The following is a 7,361-nucleotide window of genomic DNA, read 5'->3' on the forward strand; positions in this document are numbered from 1 at the left end:
AACTTCGCACAGCCATTGAAGAGGAGTGGGACAACATTCCACAGGCCACAATCAACAGCCTGATCAACTCTATGCGAAGGAGATGTGTCGCGCTGCATGAGGCAGATGGTAGTCGCACCAGATACTGACTGGTTTTCTGATCCATCCCCCTACTTTTTTTTTAAAGGTATCTGTGACCAACAGATGCATATCTGTATTCCCAGTCATGTGAAATCCATAGATTCAGGCCTAATGAATTGATTTAAATTGACTGATTTCCATATATGAACTTTAACTCAATCAAATCTTTGAAATTGTTGCATGTTGCGTTTATATTTTTATTCAATATACATGCAAACCCACTTTAAATTCATAACATACTCATTCAAACTGCAATAACATTTGTTGGCTATAAACTGAAGCTTAGTGCTAACACCGAGGCAGAAACCAAACCATGACAAATCAAAAAACAATATACAGTACATGTGATGCAAATATGTCAGAATTTCACAAATTGGTCTATCAAATCCAGTTTTCCTGCATAGACTATAGAGTAGACAATCACTGAATGAAATTAAGATCTATATCGCTCTTTTAAAACAAAATGACTTCATAGGACTTCATTGTTATCCAAACTAATGGGTTGAAGTTTTCTGTTGTTGCAGATGATCAGATATTCAGGTAGGGCCGAGTGACCATTTACCATTCACGCTGTCATACAGGGTGAGGGGGTCACCACCGATGGTCTCCGGTGGCCCAATAAGACCTGGTGAGGCAACAGTAGACTTCCCTGTCAGCACATGCGCCTCAATGAAGTACAGGTACTCTTCATCAGCCAAGCCCCTCCACAGCTTCTCTGTCCCATGCACGCTGGACTTTTTTCACATTTCGTTACGTCACAGCCTTATTGTAAAATGGATTTAAAAAAATCCTCAATACCCCATAACGACAAAGCAAAAATAGGTATTTAGACATTTTAGAAAATGTATATAAAAAAAACAACCTGAAATATCACATTTACATAAGTATTCAGAACCTTTACTCAGCACTTTGTTGAAGCACCTTTCCCAGTGATTAAAGCATCGAGTCTTCTTGGGTATGACGCTACACGCTTGGCACATCTGTATTTGGGGAGTTTTGCCCATTGTTCTCTGCAGATTGAACTACCAACGGGACATTAAAAACGGTAATATCTTATGCTTCACGGAGACGTGGCTGAACGACTACACTATCAACATACAGCTGGCTGGTTATAACTAGTAAATAGTAGCCTACAGCAAAGTGTATTTAAATCATTTCTAATTTGTTAACTTCTGCTAGTTAGCTTTTGCTACCATGTGGGTTTTAGCTTGCTTGAGCCTGCTACCATACATGTTTCATTTTAAAACATTTATCTTACAAAGGAGTTGTTTAATCTAACTGCTTAACTATTTATCTGTACATGGAATTGTATTTGTTTTTTTTTGCTAATTCTTTTCTAATCTTTACAGGAAAATGCCACGGGCACTATCTGATGTGTAGAGACATTGCACTGCAGCTAATGTAGAAGGGAATTATGTGTACATTTGCAAATACTATGCCAAATCATATGTGAAGAATGCAACAAAGATGCAGAATCATCTGGCAATGTCCATAAAGTTCCCCCAGCGCTCGCTCACAACAAGCAACCTCTGACAAAAGTCCCTCTACTTCTATTCTAGGTGAAAATGATGAATCAGACACCTTAACGATAGCAACAGCTCGCTCCAGCAATCATACGTTTTTTTGACTCAATGGAGGAACGTAGTCAGAGAAATACTGATGGATGTCTTGCTCGAGCTGTGTATGCAACTGGTTCACCTCTGATGCTCACAGGCAATGTGTATTGGAAGAGATTTCTTCTTTTTTTTCTTCTTTTTTAAAATTGTACCCCTTTTTCTCCCCAATTTCATGGTATCCAATTGTTTTTAGTAGCTACTATCTTGTCTCATCGCTACAACTCCCGTACGGGCTCGGGAGAGACGAAGGTTGAAAGTCATGCATCCTCCGATACACAACCCAACCAAGCCGCACTGCTTCTTAACACAGCGCCATCCAACCCGGAAGCCAGCCGCACCAATGTGTCGGAGGAAACAACGTGCACCTGGCAACCTTGGTTAGCGCGCACTGCCGCCCAGCCCGCCACAGGAGTCGCTGGTGCGCGATGAGACAAGGATTTCCCTACCGGCCAAACCCTCCCTAACCCGGGCGACGCTAGGCCAATTGTGCATCGCCCCACGGACCTCCCGGTCGCAGCCGGTTACGACAGAGCCTGGGCGCGAACCCAGAGTCTCTAGTGGCACAGCTGGCGCTGCAGTACAGCGCCCTTAACCACTGCGCCACCCGGGAGGCCTTGGAATAGATTTCTGAATGTTCTTCGCCCAGCACACACCCCTTCAACCAGACCTGATTGTTTTACTATTTTGCTTGATGCAGAGTTCAACAGAGTTCAAGTGAAGGTCAAGAAAATCACAGAGAAAGCAGACTGTATTGCAATCATCTCTGATGGGTGGTTGAATGTTCGTGAGCAAGGAATAATTAACTACATCATCTCCACCCCTCAACCAGTACTATTTAAGAGCACAGACACAAGGGTCAACAGACACACCGGTCTCTACATTGCAGATGAGCTGAAGGCAGTCATCAATGACCTTGGACCACAGAAGGTATTTATTTGCACTGGTTGCAGACAATGCTGTGAAAATGAAGGATGCTTGGTCTAAAGTGGAGGAGTCCTACCCTCACATCACACCCATTGTCTGTGCTGCTCATGCATTGACTCTGCACCTCAAGGACATCATGGGACTGAAAACAATGAATACACGCTACAAGAGAGCCAAGCGTTAGGTATGTGAAGGGTCATCAAGTTATAGCAACAATCTATCTCACCAAGCAAAGTGAGAAGAATAAGAGCACCACATTGAAGCTGCCCAGCAACACCCGTTGGGGTGGTGTTGTCATCATGTTTGACATTCTCCTGGAGGGGAAGGAGTCTCTGTTATATGGCCATTTCTTGGAGTCTGCCGATATGGACAGCTCCATCAAGAGGATCCTCCTGGATTATGTATTTTGGGAGAGAGTGGTAGCAGTCTGAAACCCCTGAAACGTATAGCAGTAGCCATTGCACGGATTGAGGTAGACAATGCCATCCTGTCTGATGTTCAGACTCTGCTCTCGGATGTAAGAGAATAAATCCGTACTGCCCTGCCCACTTCACTGTTGCTCCAAGCAGAGGAAACTGCAGTTCTGAAATACATCAAAAAGCATGAAGACTTCTGCCTGAATCCCATACATGCCGCAGCGTACATGTTGGACCCCAAGTATGCTGGCAAGAGCATTCTGTCTGGTTCAGAGGTCAACAAGGCTTAAGGTGTCATCACTGCCGTGTCTCGCCACCTTGGCCTGGATGAGGGTAAGGTCCTTGGCAGTCTGGCGAAGTACACTTCCAAGCAAGGGCTTTGGGATGGAGATGCAATATTGCAGTCGTGCCAACATATCTTATCAGCCACCTGGTGGAAGGGACTTTGTGGATCTGAGGCTCTTTCCCCTGTTGCCTCCATCCTCCAAATCCCACCAATATCAGCCGCCTAAGAGCGCAACTGGTCCTTGTTTGGGAACACATACACCAAAGCACGCAACAGGCTGACCAATACAAGGGTTGAAAAATTGGTGGCCATCGGGGCAAATTTGAGATGAACTGATCAGAGATAAGATAGTGCTTTGATAACTGATGAGGCACGTGCAGACGTTTGCTGAGAGAACGTGACCTGACGCTGGTCTTGGCAGTGGAGACATGCCGATTACTGATATACAGATAAGGTCCATGGAGCTAGAAAGGACAATGTCAATGCTACATTCAGGCAGCCAGTAAAGAAGCTCCCCTTTGCCACAGATAATGCTAATACTACAGCCAACTCTGCAGTAGACAACCCCAATAAGTGCCGATATTGTTGCATTTCTCATGGACGGGGAAAAGAACACTGCCCAGCCTATGGAAAAATATGCAAATCCTGTGGTACAGCAAATCACTTCGCACGGGTCTGCATGAAAAGCAAGAGAAAGGAGGGTAAGTGCACTCCATGGAAACAAACACAGATGAAGGGAACAACAGCACAGAGGATGTATATGCTAGCGAGTGCATAGGGGCAGTAGGGGCAGTGAGGGCAAAAGGAAAAAAGTGGTTTGTCACTCTGCTACTTAATAAAAAACCACAGCAAATGCCAGCTAGATTCAGGGGCCACATGTAACATTATGAGCCTTAAAGACAAAAGGAGGCTCGTGCCCAGAGACAAACTCACACAGAGTAGCCCCAAGCTGAAACTGTATTCGGGCCAGTTCATGACCTCTTTAGGCCTGTTTGTTACAGAGTGTGTTTTACGTGGCCAGAAACACACACTTGAGTTTGAAATAGTTGAGGCTAGTCAACAGTCATTACTGCCAGGTTTTTACATGCGAGCGCCTTGGGCTTATTAACTTCACCATCCCAGCTGATCTTAAGATTATATACTAAGTCCATGCTGGGCCCCTGAGCAAGGAGACACTCCTAAGCAAGTACCATGATGTCTTCAAAGCACCAGTCGAGTCAGTTCCCGGCGAAGCCCACTTTGAGTTGGACGCAGCAATCCAGCCTGTCCAGTGTGCACCCCGCAATGTACCAGTGGCCATGAAAGCAGCTATGAAGGCTCAGCTTGACAAATACGAAGCAGATGGCGACATCATATCCGTCACCGAGCCTACAGACTGGATAAGTAATATGGTTATTGTCAAGAAACCAGACAAGCTACGGATATGCATTGATCCTAAACATCTCAACCGGTCTCTGCGACGTTCACATTACATTATGACCACGTTGGAGGATGTTCTTTACAAGCTCCCGAAGGCCAGAGTCTTCACGCTCATGGACGCCAGAGATGCCTTCCTGCAGTGCAAGCTCAACGAGCCCAGCAGCTACATGACTACCTTTTGGACACCCTGGGGCAGGAAGAGATGGTTGAAGCTCCGTGGAAGAGATGGTTGGTGTCTCTGTGGCTCCAGATGTGTATCAGCGGAAACGGCACGAGCTGTTGATGGGACTCAGTGGCGTGGAACCCATAGCAGATGACATCCTCGCAGTGGGCTGTGGGGACAGTGATGAGGCAGAATGTGACCATGACGCCAAGCTGCTGGTCCTGATGGTCAGATGCAGACAGGTCAAGCTAAGGCTAAGTATAAAAAAGCTTCAGTTTAAAGTGCCAGATGTCCGCTTACATGGGCACATCTTGTCCTCCACCAGATTGAATGCGGATCCTGAAAAAGTGAAGGCTGTCTTTGAAATGCCCCCCCCCCCATCTGTCATGAAGGCAGTGCAGCACTCCTGTCATGATTCAGAGTGACTCAAGCCAGTATAGACTTGGCTGTTGCCTCGTGCAGGAGAGCCAGCCTGTGGCATTCGCCTCTCGGGCACTCACTCCAACAGAGTAGAACTATGCCCAGATAGAGAAGGAGTGCCTCAGCATTGTTGCATGCCAACGCTTCCACCACTACCTGTACGGGCACGACAATATTACCGCAGATCACAAGCCCCTTATTGCTATATTCAGCAAGCCTCTCCTGAATGCCCCTAAACGACTGCAGAGCATGCTACTGGCCCAACAAAACTACAACCTCAAGGTGGTGTATAAGCCAGGGCCAGAGATGTATGTGAGTGACACGCTCAGCAGGGCTACTGCATCAGGCACACGCTCCATGCATGAACAACACGCAGTGTGCAGCTTACAAACAGAGCAAGTGGATGTTGAACACATCAACCAAGCTGACTACCTCAATGTTACGGATCAGCGCCTTATACAAATCAGACAGCACATAGACAGGGACGAGCAACTCCAGGAATTGAGGTCTGTGATCCTGATGGGCTGGCCTGACTGCAAGGAAGAAACTGCTTTAGCCGTCAGAGAATATTGGCCAGTCAAAGAGGAGCTCAGTGTTCAAAATGGAATAATATTCAAGGGTCAGATAGTCGTTATTCCCTGGTCTCTGCGCCCTGAGATGTTGGCGCGCGTGCACTCAAGTCACATAGGAGGTGAGGCCTGTTACAGACAAGCATGTGACACACTGTATTGGCCAGGAATGCAGAGTGAAATCAAACACTATGTCATAAAATGCACAATCTGCAATGAATATGCCATTGAGCAACAGAGAGATGATGATGTCCCACAAGCTACCGATGCGCCCCTGGCAGATAGTAAGTCTAGATCTCTTCTAGCACAGTGGCAAAGACTTTCTGCTGGTAGTCGATCATTACTCAGACTTCTGGGAGATTGACCTCCTCCCCGACCTCTCAGCAGAGACAACGATCAAACGCTGCAAGGCTCAGTTTGCCCGCTATGGCCAGCCAGATAGGGTAATTTCAGATAATGCACCCCAATTCTCCGGATTTGAGTTCTGAAAATTTGCTGCAGAATGGGAATTCGAGCACATCACCTCATCACCATGACACCCAAAAGCTAATGGGAAGGCGGAGTCGGCAGTCAAAATCGCAAAGAACCTCTGCAAAAAAGCTCTACGAGAGGGCAAAGATGCCTGGAAAGCAATTCTGCAGTGGCGCAATACCCCGACAAAATGCATGGAAAGCAGCCCGGCCCAGCGCCTCATGGCACGGCGCTTAAGCCAGCACTCTCCTGGAGCCATGTGTGGTGACAGACGTGCTGGTAAAGTTACTCACAGAAGACAGGTTTCCAAGTTCATCTACGACAATTCAGCAAAAGACTGAGCTCAGGGTGGGTGAAACGGTGCCAATGAAGCCACTACCAGGGGACCGGACGGGCCTCTGGAGACTTGGACCCTGTGTACAGAAAGTGGCACCACGCTCCTACTTGGTCGAAGTGAATGAATCACTGTACCGTCGTAACAGGGTTTACCTTCGGATTGCTGAGCCAGCGTCTACTCAGAACCCTGATGGTCATAGGGGTCGCATGACAAAAGATGGAACCCCAGCAAGTCACTGAGGCACAGGGGGAAGAGCCAGGGGATCACAGGTCTGCCGCTCCCTCGCCCATCAATACTCCCCTTAGACAGTCAGGTGACACGCCTGTGTGGGAACCCGCAGTCCTCGCAGACAAGCCCCCTGTCTTTTCACGCTGCGGGCGTCTATCCCAGCCACCAAAAATAATCCAATCGGTAGGATTCCCATTAGGGATTGTTGACAGACAGAGGTGACACGCCTGTGAAGAGAGTTTCAAAATGTGTTAAGTTCTTACTTGAGCAGTTTAGTTTTCTTTTCATGTTGGAAATTATTACTAGGTTTGTTTTGTTAGGGAATTGACAGCTCCATCTGTTGGTAAATGTTAATTACTGCAACTCCAGTGTTTTGGAATTTTAATTTTACC

This window comes from Oncorhynchus kisutch, linkage group LG6, assembly GCF_002021735.2.
Source record: "Oncorhynchus kisutch isolate 150728-3 linkage group LG6, Okis_V2, whole genome shotgun sequence".
NCBI lineage: Eukaryota > Metazoa > Chordata > Actinopteri > Salmoniformes > Salmonidae > Oncorhynchus > Oncorhynchus kisutch.